The following is a 12761-nucleotide window of genomic DNA, read 5'->3' as shown; positions in this document are numbered from 1 at the left end:
AAAAGAAATGCATTATCCTCTTCAAAAGCTTTTGAAATTATCGTTAATAAAAGTATGTATACTGGTGAAGGGCCATCTCATTGCAAGAGAAACTGCTCTGATATTAAACACTTAATTTTAAACTAGACTAGATAAGCCAGTATCTTATATTTAATACAAGTATTTGTTTCATTTATCAAAACGTTATACACATGAGAGAAAATATTGTTGTGTGTTTCTTTAAGAAGAGTCAGAGCTGATTAAAATATTGTGTTAGGGAGGGAGGCTAGTTATTGAATTATAAATTCCATAATTGGATCAGTCTGGTTCTTGTTCCTCTGAGTGCAATGCAGAGACATTAAATACTTCCGTTCACCCTCTAGATCTGAGTTTTCCTTATCAGTCACATAGTCAGCAGGCTTTTAATGTTATAAAACACAGAATCTCAAGGGACTGATTATTAAAAAGAAAACTCCAAAAATACTAAATCATCAGCTATTTCTGTTTGAAAATGTACCATAACGAGGCTTTTTTTTTCTGATAAGCTTAATAAAGATAATGATATGAAGAGCTGTCGCCTTGCAATTTTCATATTTATATGCACAAAAAGTGATTTATATTTGAAATAACTATCAAAGATTAAAAAAATACATAAGGAAATGTTTTCTAAAAATGCAAACATTCCAGTATTAGGTATTCAACAATGAGATTATAAATCTACCATTAGAGGTAAGTTTTTCAACAAATAGACATAAAACTTAAGACTATATGATGTTTTAACTTGATAAGTTTTTATGGTTTTTCTTGCAGTGAAAGAACAGAGAACTTTGAATCTCTCTCTTTCATATTTCACTGAATTTTCTGAGAATTTTTCTGAGAATTTTCCTCCACCCATATCTATCTAGCGATACCAGTACTGAGTCTACTTAGAACAATAAGGACAACCAATTTGTTTCTACGATGTGCCATGAACACTTTATATTAAATCTTCAATTCCATACAATCCAGATCTACATATTATTTTGCCAACTCATGGACAGAGAAACTGAGTCTTAGTAAAGTGATGTAAATATAAGTATCAGATATGGGCCCTCCCTGGTGGCGCAGCGGGTTAAAGCACTGCACTGAGAAGCTAAAGCCACTTCCGCATGAGTTCGATTCCCGCCTGCCCCGGAGGTGACCACATGGTGTGGCAGACCTCTCCTGACCCACCCGCTGCTCCCCTCAGCAGTGTACTTCGTCGATCTGCCTGTTCTGCTCCCCACTCTGTCTCTGGTGAAGCCTCTCACCGCCCCTGAGCCTCTGGCCTGTACCCCAGTTCTGTATGCATAAATAAATAAATCTTTAAAAAAAAAATATATATAAGTATCAGATAACTTGAAAGTAGCCTGGACTCTAAATCCAAATGATTCTATTGCATAAAGGATCCTGTTTAATCCTACCTCTTCCTTCTGTAACCTCATCTGTTAGCTGGAGCCTCTTGTTTTCTACATTGAAAATACACAAGTTGGTATTTGTTTTGTTTTGTTTTGTTTTGTTTTCCCTCACTCTTTGCTGCTACATTCTACAGATTATTCAATTTTTCACTCAAGCATGTCTTTCCTTAATCTCTCTCTCCATCTACCTTGTGTCATGTCCCTGTAATAAGCATATGAAAAAAATTTTGATGCAATTTGTACAGATGCTAATTATATATCTCTCTGTGCATGTATTTTTTTGAATATTGTCTCCTACTGGCTTGATATTCCCTTGAGAGTAATGTGTCTGTCTTGTTTCATTGTATACTAAATACATGGCATTATTTCCCATATGGAGGCCAAACAGTCAAAGCTTAAACCAAGGAATTCCTGAAGTATCAATCATTTTGAGACATCCTCTGCTTTATGGATTAGAACTAATCCTAGTCTTCTCAGGAAGCTCACCTTCAAAATGCTATTGAAAAGTGCCAGAAGATATAGGCATACTAAAAGAATGAAACTGTGAAGATAAACTCTCAATATCTAGTTTCAAAAATATGTGAAAAAGAAATATATTAATGTCATCTATTTGTTTAAACACACAATGGACATTCACCCATATTAATATCTGCTTTGGGGGATGATTATGTGCCATAAACACTTATTCAATTGAAGAATTTTTTTTGTGATGTTCTCTATAGGAATCTCAAAGGATATTAAATTAAAAGTGCCAACATAAAGAGACCTCAAATATTAGACTTGTCACAGAAGTCTAAGGGGTGTGAATTCTAATGATGTGAAGATGGTATATCATGATACAAGAACAAGATGCTGTCAAAGGACCCCTCCAGAAAACAGCAGAACAACATGGGAATTAAAATGCAACACCAAAGGGTGGTAACACAATAGAATAAATTGTTTAGGAAATACAATCAAATTATAGAGGCTAAAATACTCCAGAAAAGTTTTTATTTTTTCCTTTTGATGATTTATAAATAAATCAAGGTGGTGTAAAATAAAAATAATAATGGAGAGTTAAGAATACAGAAGAAAGGATGCTGTACATTAAGAAATATTTTTCTAAGATGAACTCCTACAACCTTGGTGGAACTTTTTTTAACAGTATGTTTTTCTGAAGTAATATTTACATCCTGAATAAGCTCAAGACCCTAAACACTTGCAATGGGAAAACTAAAAATCTAAACAAAAAATGAACAGGTAGGAAGGACTGATGAATCAGACTTCTTAGTAGCAAGATTAAAAGACATATAAGAGAACATGAAACTGTCATTAAGAATGGCATACTTATTTATGGCAGAATATAGTTCTACACATACCTGAATGTCAGAAATACAAAAGTATCTAATATAATAATTATAAATCACATTAACCATAAATCTTATATTTTATTTACATTGAAAAGCCTGATACAAATGAAGGAAACATAAAAGTAAACCTATTTAAGAGCTAGTTCTTGTAATCACAAGAAGTCACACTTTATGTTCCATAAATGGCTTTATTTAGCAGACATTCAAACACCACACAACAACCGTTATTAATTTCAAAATAGTGCAAAAGTAGTATTTTCTTAAATTAGAAGTAGAAATACTAGCATGTATCATCTTTGTGAACATTACAAAATGTGAAGATTTTACATAGGGCTAATTGTGACAGGTGTGTCTGTATGAATACAAGTCAAACTCAGCTTTATGAAGTCATTTCTTTCTACTAAAATGAAATACATCAAAGAAGAAAATGAAATATCTAAATTCATCTGCTCATGATTAGTGAATCTAGCCCCACTGTCATGAAGCACCATCTGCTCTCTCAAGCACATTTATAGATAAGGCTTATCAAAACTGGAGGGGATTATATGAAAATAGACAGAAACAACAGCGAAAGTGACTAAATGAAATTCTGTGACAAACTAGAAAGAAATACACCACCTTTCAAAATAAATTCGCAGTGTCCACTAGACAAAAGCCATAAATTGCTAAAAAAAAATTTACTTACAATAACTATATAGCAATCCAGATTTGCAGCTATAAATGGAACTTGGCTAGAAAGTGGATTCATGAGGAAATTGAATGATGTTTTGTTTCTTAGAGCTAGTTTTATATAAGCAAATAGGTTACACAGAAAGTTGAAATAATTCATCTTACTGAAGAGTTTATTGCATTGGTCTATTTATGTGGTTATAATTTGCAATATCATATTTTTTCTGGTAGATTAAATTTACAATGGTTCCTTACACCTTAGGTTTGATATTTTGTAAATTACATCGATACCTTTTACGTTGGCATCAATATGTGTTAAGCTGTAATGACTTGTTCGGTTTTATATATGATTATTAAGATTTTCACCATCCAGCAACACTGTCTTTTCAGGCTATGTCTTCTCACAAAGGCAGATCATATATTATCTCTAGGGATGGAGCATGATCTGAGATCTGCCATCATTAAGAACAGCAGCCTTTGCACACACTCTGTAGACTAGCATGGCCATATTTGAGAATCTGGGCTAGAACACTTCCTTATCACCATAAAGACTCCTCATAGCCTGTTGGAGTTGGACCCTTGCATGGAATATATTACTCTGCTCCAGATTCAATGTATAATCATCATTCTGCCTAAATTTGTGAGCTGGAGGACATGTAGGCAACCGCATTGCTAGCTCTGTCCTCTACAAGGAGGATGGGGTTGGATCTTTGCATTGAAGAGGTTAAAGGCCAAAGGCTTGTGTTAGCTACCAAGGTGACCTGCTGGTCACAGAAGCACGACACCCATAATGTAAGCTGGTCTTGCTCATCTCTTCTTATGCCAGTATGTGTTATCCCATGCAGCACTTGGCTGTTTAGTGATTTCCTTGGCAACTGTAATATCAGGGTGAAATGGGAGGAAGTACTTAGACCTCTACTGATCCTGATTAACAGCTGATGCCACTTGCTCAACCCAAATGAATCAAAGATGCTTTATGAGCCTGAATATGGACTCCTGCTTTTTCTTTTTTTAGTCTCATGATTGTTTTGATTGTCAACTGGATTTTTGAGTTACTAATGAGCAATGCTCTGAACTAACTCACAGTAGATTTGTAGCATAGCCATAAAATAAGGTATTGTTTTGATCTACTGAGATATTTTAGATTTTGGTTTTGCTTAGTTTTCAACCATTGATGCTCTGGGATTTCCTAAATGGTGTAAAAACTAAACCCTCCCTGGAAATATTTAAAATGGCAATTAATAAACAGCACAATTTTCCAAATTGTTCATAGTGGTTGAGAAATCTTCAGTTCTGCAAATTCTTGGAGTTTACCCTAAACCTACAAAATAAAATGTTGTGTCATAAATATCTTTGTGTTCAAAAAGCCTGTTGGATAAAACATATGTTAAACTTGGAGAACCACAAACTTAAGGACATAAATCCTAACATTTACATATTAAGCATAACTTGAAAACTTAGGCTACAAATTTAAATTATTTATAAAAGTTGTGCAATGTGAAGTTTCCCCGAGAAAGCGCACATATAACACCATGGATTCAGATATTAGGTTAATAAGCTCAAAATAAACTCAGTAAATTTGAAAAAACTGTTTAAACTGAAGTGTATACTATCAAGACTGTTTTAGAGGTCTAATGTCAGTGAAAGGGCCAAGAGCTAAAAGAACTATGCTACTGGAACTAATTTACCATTGAGACACAGCATTAAAAGCCAGCAGGGATTGTAAGAGCTTGTTGTATTTAAGGGTCTCTACATTAAGCCTACTGAGAAAATGTTAGTCTTTAGCTTAAAATTTGGTTGCACACTGGAAAGAAACAGCTTAATTGGACTCTTAAAATCCCAGGACAGGTAATATGTTAATTTGAGATGATTGAGCAAGGTACCATTAAGATTTTGTCACTCACTTTCTGTTGTGAATGAAAAGACTGAGTCAGTTTTGTGAATGAGCACTTTTAATCCCCAATTTACAAGAAAAAAAAATCTCCAGATTTATAACTAGAATGATAGAATGATGTTTCTTTTTTTTTCCAAGAGAGTAATTAGATATCTTAATACTTACTTCCCTGATTTAGAAACGTTTGTTCTAGCCCTCTTCAATTAACTCCAAGATGTACCCTCTCATCTGTCATTTGGAACTGTCTTGTATGAAATCTTTACTGTGCAACATTAGACTTCCAGTGTATAGTAAGATTTATGAATTTCTGATACAAGTATGTTTTATGCCATTGATTTTTATTTATTTTTACTCTTTGGTTTTCACCTCTTTCTTTGGCAATTGATTACTATAGGTTATAATACTACACAGCACCTTTCAGCCATCACTTCCTTTGAATTTTGAAACCACCTGTCATTTGGAAATTATTCTTTACATTTCTGTGTTGCATTTTTGTAATTTTCAGACATGCCAAAAATTTTTACCTTTTCAGTCAGATTCTGTGTAATAATTTTCAAATTTATCGTAAGAAGTTTGCTGGCAGGTATTTATGCATCTAAATTTTAGGTGGCTTATCCAGCACAGGGAAAAAATAGCTGGTGATAATTGTGCATAAATTACAAACTTTTATTCCTTTCCAAAAATAATTTTCATATAATATCTCATACTTCTTTGTAAAGAATTGCTATTGGTCCCAAGATAAAGAATTCTTTCCCTTCCAGTCTATAAGATCTACCTATTTCCTAAAAATTAAATATAATTCATTTGACAATTGAAGTAAGTCCCAAGTTTCCAATTGCAATAGTCCCTTTCAGGGGAAGCAACTGAACATTGTATTTTACCAAGACAATGGATGTTTGTTACAATTAGTTTATTCAATTAACTTTATTTCCATGTGTACATCGGAGAAATAAATTCACACATTTATTTTAAAGTGTTACTTTAGAAGTAACCACAAATTAACATATCACCTGTCCTGGGATTTTAATAGTACAATTAAGAGCTTTCTTTCCAGCAAACAAGCAAGTTTTACAATATTTCAAGTTATTTTTCCTAGAAACTAGAAAAACTGATTTCTCGAAATAACTAGTATTATTCAACTGTGTTTTTACTGCAATCAATTTTTTATTATATTTTTTCTGTGAGTGAAAATTGCTGGTTGTATAATGGAATACACTGGAGAACACTTAGAAATTTTTTTTCTTTGTTTTCTAGATACATTTTCCAAATTTTTTACATCTTATTTCCTTCCTTCCTTCCTTCTTTCCTTCCTTCCTTCCTTCTAAAAGGATCAAAGGATGCACAATTTTTGATATATGAGTGCTTCAAAAAGTATAAACAAATACAGGACACTATAAATATTTGACATATTTAGACTCAACATTCACTTGCAATTACATAGTGAGCTATTATAATTGAAAATGTTTTCCCCAAAATAGGTTCAATCATTGCTCAAATTATATTTATTATATAAAATAAGGGGTTTGTTGTTGTTGTTTGCAATGTAAAGATAAGAAAAATTATGTTACAGTCATCCTTATTCTGAAAGCTGGACCACTGCTATACAATCTCAGATTTTCTGTGTATCACTGTGGTGCTCTCTAAAGTCCACTGTTTCTTCAGTGTAGATGTGAATGGAGAGTGCATTAAAGAAGTATGCAAAATTACAGTCACCAGACACTGAATCTTGCTTCCTAGTCTATCATTATCATTGCCTATTAAGGTCAAGTTTAAAATATATACTTACTAAAGGTATAACAATATTCTTATATTTGAGTTAATTTTATGAAAAATAAGGATGTTTGAGGGTGGGTCACATCTGATTTAAAAATCACCTGTTGTCACCAATAACAGGTATATGGCAAAAAAAAGCAGGATAAAAAAGAGATTTTTAAGATGGTAATAATACTTATCTTGTTGCATGTTATAGGAAGTGCTTAATTGGAGAATGAAATAAATTATGCTAGAATAGAAAGATTTTCTAGAACAAAAAAAGTTATTACTGGAATTTTAAACCATATTATAGGTATTGATTTTTCTTTTTTCCCTTACATTCTCTTGACATGGATTAAAAAAAAAAAAAAAACTCAAGGACCATTCATTTCTCCCAAACAAAGAATGTACTTCAAATTGTTCCACCTCTGTCCTTCACAAGGTATTGTCTCCTTTGTATTTATTTAGTATGTTTGTTCTTTTATAAGCAAAGCAATTTAGAGCATTTCCAGTCCTTTCATTTTTCTTATCAACGTTCCTCTTTTGACCCTCTTACACAAAGACTGCACGACAGTGCTATTACTGAGATATAAACTTTAATTATCTCTATTGACATATTTGAGTCCATTAACAAAATGAAAGAATAGGTAAAATAAATTATAAAAGCTTACTTCCCAATGGAATAAGGGATGCACTAATATACCTACCCCAATTCCTTCATCTATGTTTATAGTTATTTTTAGACACTATATTTAAATTGTGGTTTGGATTAGAGTGTTCCTGGTAAATTTTAAGTAACCTGAAGGTAAAAAAAAAAAATGCTCTGTTCATTTTGATTCCCTTCAAAGAAAATAATAGGTTTTTGTGCAGAGAGAAAGTCAATTTTTGAAAAGAATTTTAGGTTTCACACTTTCAGTCACTTATATAATGACCAGTTCTCTAGTACATATGGATTAGAGGTACATTGACTGCCTCAAGAAAAAAAAAAGTTGAGTTGTTTGTGTGCATTTTCTCCAGGAATCCATAAATATTAATGGTTAATAAATATTAGTAAATAAATAATAAAATAATTCTAAATAACGAATGTTTTTTTGTCTTCTTTCAGATGCAAGTGATTGAGCTGTAGGCCAGAGATACTAGGGTGCATAGCAGTTTCAACAGACTTCACTACTATTGTATTGAGAACCTTGTGTTTTTGAAGTTATGTGAAGAGACTCTAAATGATTTATTTTTCTTATTCATAGCACATTCCTCTAATTCTTAATTTAAAATTTATCTTTCATTTTAGAGTTGAGTGAACAGTAATCCTAAAATTGTTCTGGTGAAGAGGACAAAGTGATGGAGAAAAGAACAGCATCAGGAAAGTGTCACATTATTGAAATATCAGCCTAGTGTTCTTTCTGCCTAGAATTGCAGGTTCTTCCAGAAATTAAAAAAAAGAAAAAGAAAAAAACAGGTCTGTCTGAAAATCTTTGCTCAAAATTACTAAAAATTTCCATTACTGATAGTAATGGAAAAAATGATTACCATAGTTTTGTAGAAATATTTCTATTTTAAACAATTTTGAGGGGTTACATTGAAATTAAGTTGATGAAGCCATGAATATGGCAAATCTTTAATTTTTAGAAACCAGGCAATGGAAAGAAGGCATTATTTCTGCCTCCAAAGTGATGAGCCACATAATAATGGATAAATTATAAGTAAAACAAGAAATATTGACAAATAAAAGAGAAGATTTGAAAGGCCATACAGAAGTCACTATCAGCTTTTGGAAGGTGTCTGGTGGAAAATAATTTTTTTTTTTTAGTTTGTACCATTTCTTTTCTTTTTTTTATTTTACAAAAGTTTATTTTTACATAAAGAAAGTAAATTTTTTTAAAAAATTATTTATAAACAATTTTAAAGAAAACTGATAAGCAATGTATCAGTACTATCAATTATATGCAATGATTAATAGATTATTTGAAAAGATATGTGGTAGTTAATATAATTAAACAGTAGAATATGTTAAATTCAAAGCTATTTATGAAAGCTTAATGGTAGAGCATGAAATGATACTTATAATAAGATATTTTTTAAGTAATTGCTAAAAATTTTGTCAGTGAAGTAAATTTCCATGCATCTAAGAGACTAGCAATTTTTAAAATAAAGCTAAGTAGATAAAATAGAAAACATTCTTATAATTTATTTTGTTTATGAGCAACACATTGGCTTGTGCGTCATTTTTTATTCTTGGTTGTTACTACAGATATTATTAACTTCTCAATGATCTAATAGATGTCTGTACCGTCTCACCATCTAATAGATGCTAGGTTATCATTTGGGGTTATCATAGGGGGCAATTATTTCTTCTAATAAATCCTAATTCCATCTTCACTACTCTGTGCTGAGAGACTCTTGATGTAGAAGAAATTTGATGTAATAAAATGGACTGCTCGTAGAGTAGAATTTCTGATTAACCTCCCATTTACTGTCATACTTATACATGAGAGAGATTAGTAAGGAACAATACAGAGTCTCACCTGGGGTCCCTCAGGAGAACACAAAAATCCACCAGTCTTTAGAGATGTGTGTTCTTTTCCTCAAAGTAGCTGCTTTCCGATGATAGAGATGGGTTTAGTTAAAGAAAGCTCACATCTTTCCCAAAGCCAGTTGCAGACAAGCAATTCCATAACTGACCATTAATTCCAGACTAAGCAAATGGTAATATTTCTGGTTCTTTAACTTTTGGATTCACTTTTCACATTTACTCATAAAGTCATTTTGTTCTTAACATTTGTCAGTAGGCTCCCTGAATACTTTTTTGAAGATGTCTTAGAGAACACTTAAAATGTCTGGTAATTTGCATTACAGAACACTGAAAAAAAGGGAATCTTTGTCCCTTTGTAGAACATACTTGAACAAAGGGGTCAGATTTAACATGTATGAGTTGCCAACACTATTCAACAGCTTTTTATCATCTTCCTGTTACCTATTTCTGCTTTACCACATCATCTTCATTCCAGAGTTTTTCCTGCCACTTAGATTTCATTTCAAAGTCTGCAACTCTCTCTCCCCTTCAGGCTTTCCTGTGTTGTACTCTGAACACTTTTTTCCTTTTCATATTACACATCTTTCACGTATCTAACAAAGTGTAATTTCCCTTTTATGGCAGAGGTGAAGTGTTTTCCTTTTGTTCCCATATTATCCTGCTTATCGCCTATATCAATGTTGATTATACCTGATTTTAATTTCATATTTGTTGGCAATTCCCCTTAAAACGCAAAGTATCACTAGGGTAGTATCTTTTCTTATTTGATTCATCATGCTATTCCAGCACCTAGCATAATAGCTAGTCAACAAATATTGCTTGAATAGATGCATAACATAACTAAAATTGTTAGAGAAACAGGAGACTATTAATTATCTTATATGGCATTATACATATAAATGTATATATATTGTTTATTTTAAAGATATTATATTAAAATTGATAGTTAGGAAGTCAATCTGGGAACACTGGTGGGTATCCACTCTTGCTGGTGCTTTCTTTATTCCTGCTGTCAAGGATCAAGTAAGGTCAGTTTATTTAAAATTTAATTCATGAGGTGTCTCATCTCCATATGTTCAGATAGTCAGTGAAATATGGTTTGTTCATTTTGCATAGATATTCTGATTGGTTTATTTTCTAAAAAAAAAACTCCCCAAAAACCAGATTTTTGTTTTTACAAGTGGCATAGAAGGTTGTATAATGCAGTTTTAAATATGAAGGTATTAGCATGTATTTTGTCTAAGTATAAATGCATTCAGAAAAATACACAGCTTGTGCCCTAATACTTTATTCAAAAAATGGCCTAGATTTTCTGATGTACAAAATTCATTACAAAATAAAACAATGAGAATGACTTTGTTTTTAATACTAAAATGAAGGTGAAACTTTTAGCTCTGAAATGTCAGTAGTGAGATAACATCATATAGAATATATCAAGAAGGATCCCTTAACGTTTTAGTTAATCGTGACATGGAAATGAAAACATTAATATTTTGAAATTCATCAATTTGAAATTGACTGAAAGATGTTTTAATTTAACAAATATTTGCTGAATGTATCGCTTGTATAATACGTTAAAGTTGAACAACACAGATTTGATACACCTCTAAAGTATCCCTAAATATGAAATATTGATTATGTGCTCCCTGAACAATAGTGCAGATTATATATGCCTTCCATTAGCACAAACTTCAAACAAAAGCAAACTGATAAATATGTGGACTCAAAGCTATATGTGTGCACTGATGTTTTTTATTCCATTCTTATATCTCAATTTTGTTATATAAAATTTTAATTAATGACAGCTTAATGATGAGCTGAACAGCCTTACAAACTCAGTCTAGAATATCTTCACTTGATGTGCATTCCAGCAAGCAGTCCCTACTAGAGGGAACACTTGCAATATTGCTTCACCTGACAGACTGCAATCCATCTGGTTTTCAAAGTAGGAATTGTGGAAAAACGCCAGTGCACACTGCTTCTGTCCAAGTAATGCATTCATTTCTTTCATCTTCAGCTAGTTTTGGTAACTTGATGTGGTCCCCATGGCAATGGATTGGCCCTTCTTTCCCCAAGTGATTGCAGTTAAAAGAAGAGACATTTCTCCCATATGGCAGCACTAATAAATTAATAAAGGCAATAAATGCCATGCCACCTGCTCCACATAAGTGAAGGACATTAATCAGGGTAGGCTCCCAGCCAGTGTCGCTACATGCGCAGCCACCAGGAGCACAAACAATGTCATGGGTCAGTGGAGTCCATCACCTCGCTTGGGGCCAGGCAGGTGAACTGGCCACCAGCATTAACCTATTATGTAGGGATGTACCACTGGGGTACATTTGTACCACACTAAGTCTCCATCCACAGAAAAACAATATATATTTGAATAACCAGCATGTGATTTTTTTTTTAAAGTTTCAATTAGTCATAAAACAAACTGAAAATTAGTAATAATGGAAATTTAGGAAAAGAAGGTAATCTAATACTGTGGGGGAAAGAAATTATAAAACCAATGTGAATTTGTGAAAAATTAATGGTTTAGACTTTGGTTTCATGTAGGTGTTTGGTTTCATGTAGTGGTCCACACAGCACTCCTGATGAAGACAACTGAATTTTTAATGTAAGCATTTAGTGCTATCAATTTCTGTCTGAGCACTGCTTTAGCTGCACCTCACACAATGCCTATAATGCATTTACAACTCAGTTTGCATAATGTATTTTTAGAAAATTTTCTTTGAGGCATCCCCTGTCTGACTCATGGATTAACTGTATATATTTACATAACATAATTATCACAGGAAAAAATAAATAATGGAAAAGGGAAGGCTAAATGAACTACTTTTCTATATTGAAATAAGCCCTAAAAATAAAAAATATGGCTTCATATGATATTCTATATGCAAATATTCCTCATTCATAAACCAGATATCAAGATTTGTATGACTAAAAGTAGTTACTTTACATTTATAAATTTGTTTATTTATTTATTTTTACTTAAGTTGCATTGGTTAACAACATTGTGCATGATTCAAAAACCATGTAAAAATGTTCAGGTTCATGTTAACAATATTATTATATTTATCTTTTTTTAAAGATGTATTTATTTATGCATATAGAACTGGGGTACAGGCCAGAGATATGGAGGGTGAGAG

The sequence above is a fragment of the Condylura cristata genome, unplaced genomic scaffold (assembly GCF_000260355.1).
Source record: "Condylura cristata isolate star-nosed mole 26May11 unplaced genomic scaffold, ConCri1.0 scaffold00003, whole genome shotgun sequence".
NCBI classification, from domain to species: domain Eukaryota; kingdom Metazoa; phylum Chordata; class Mammalia; order Eulipotyphla; family Talpidae; genus Condylura; species Condylura cristata.
This window is presented reverse-complemented; position numbering follows the sequence as displayed.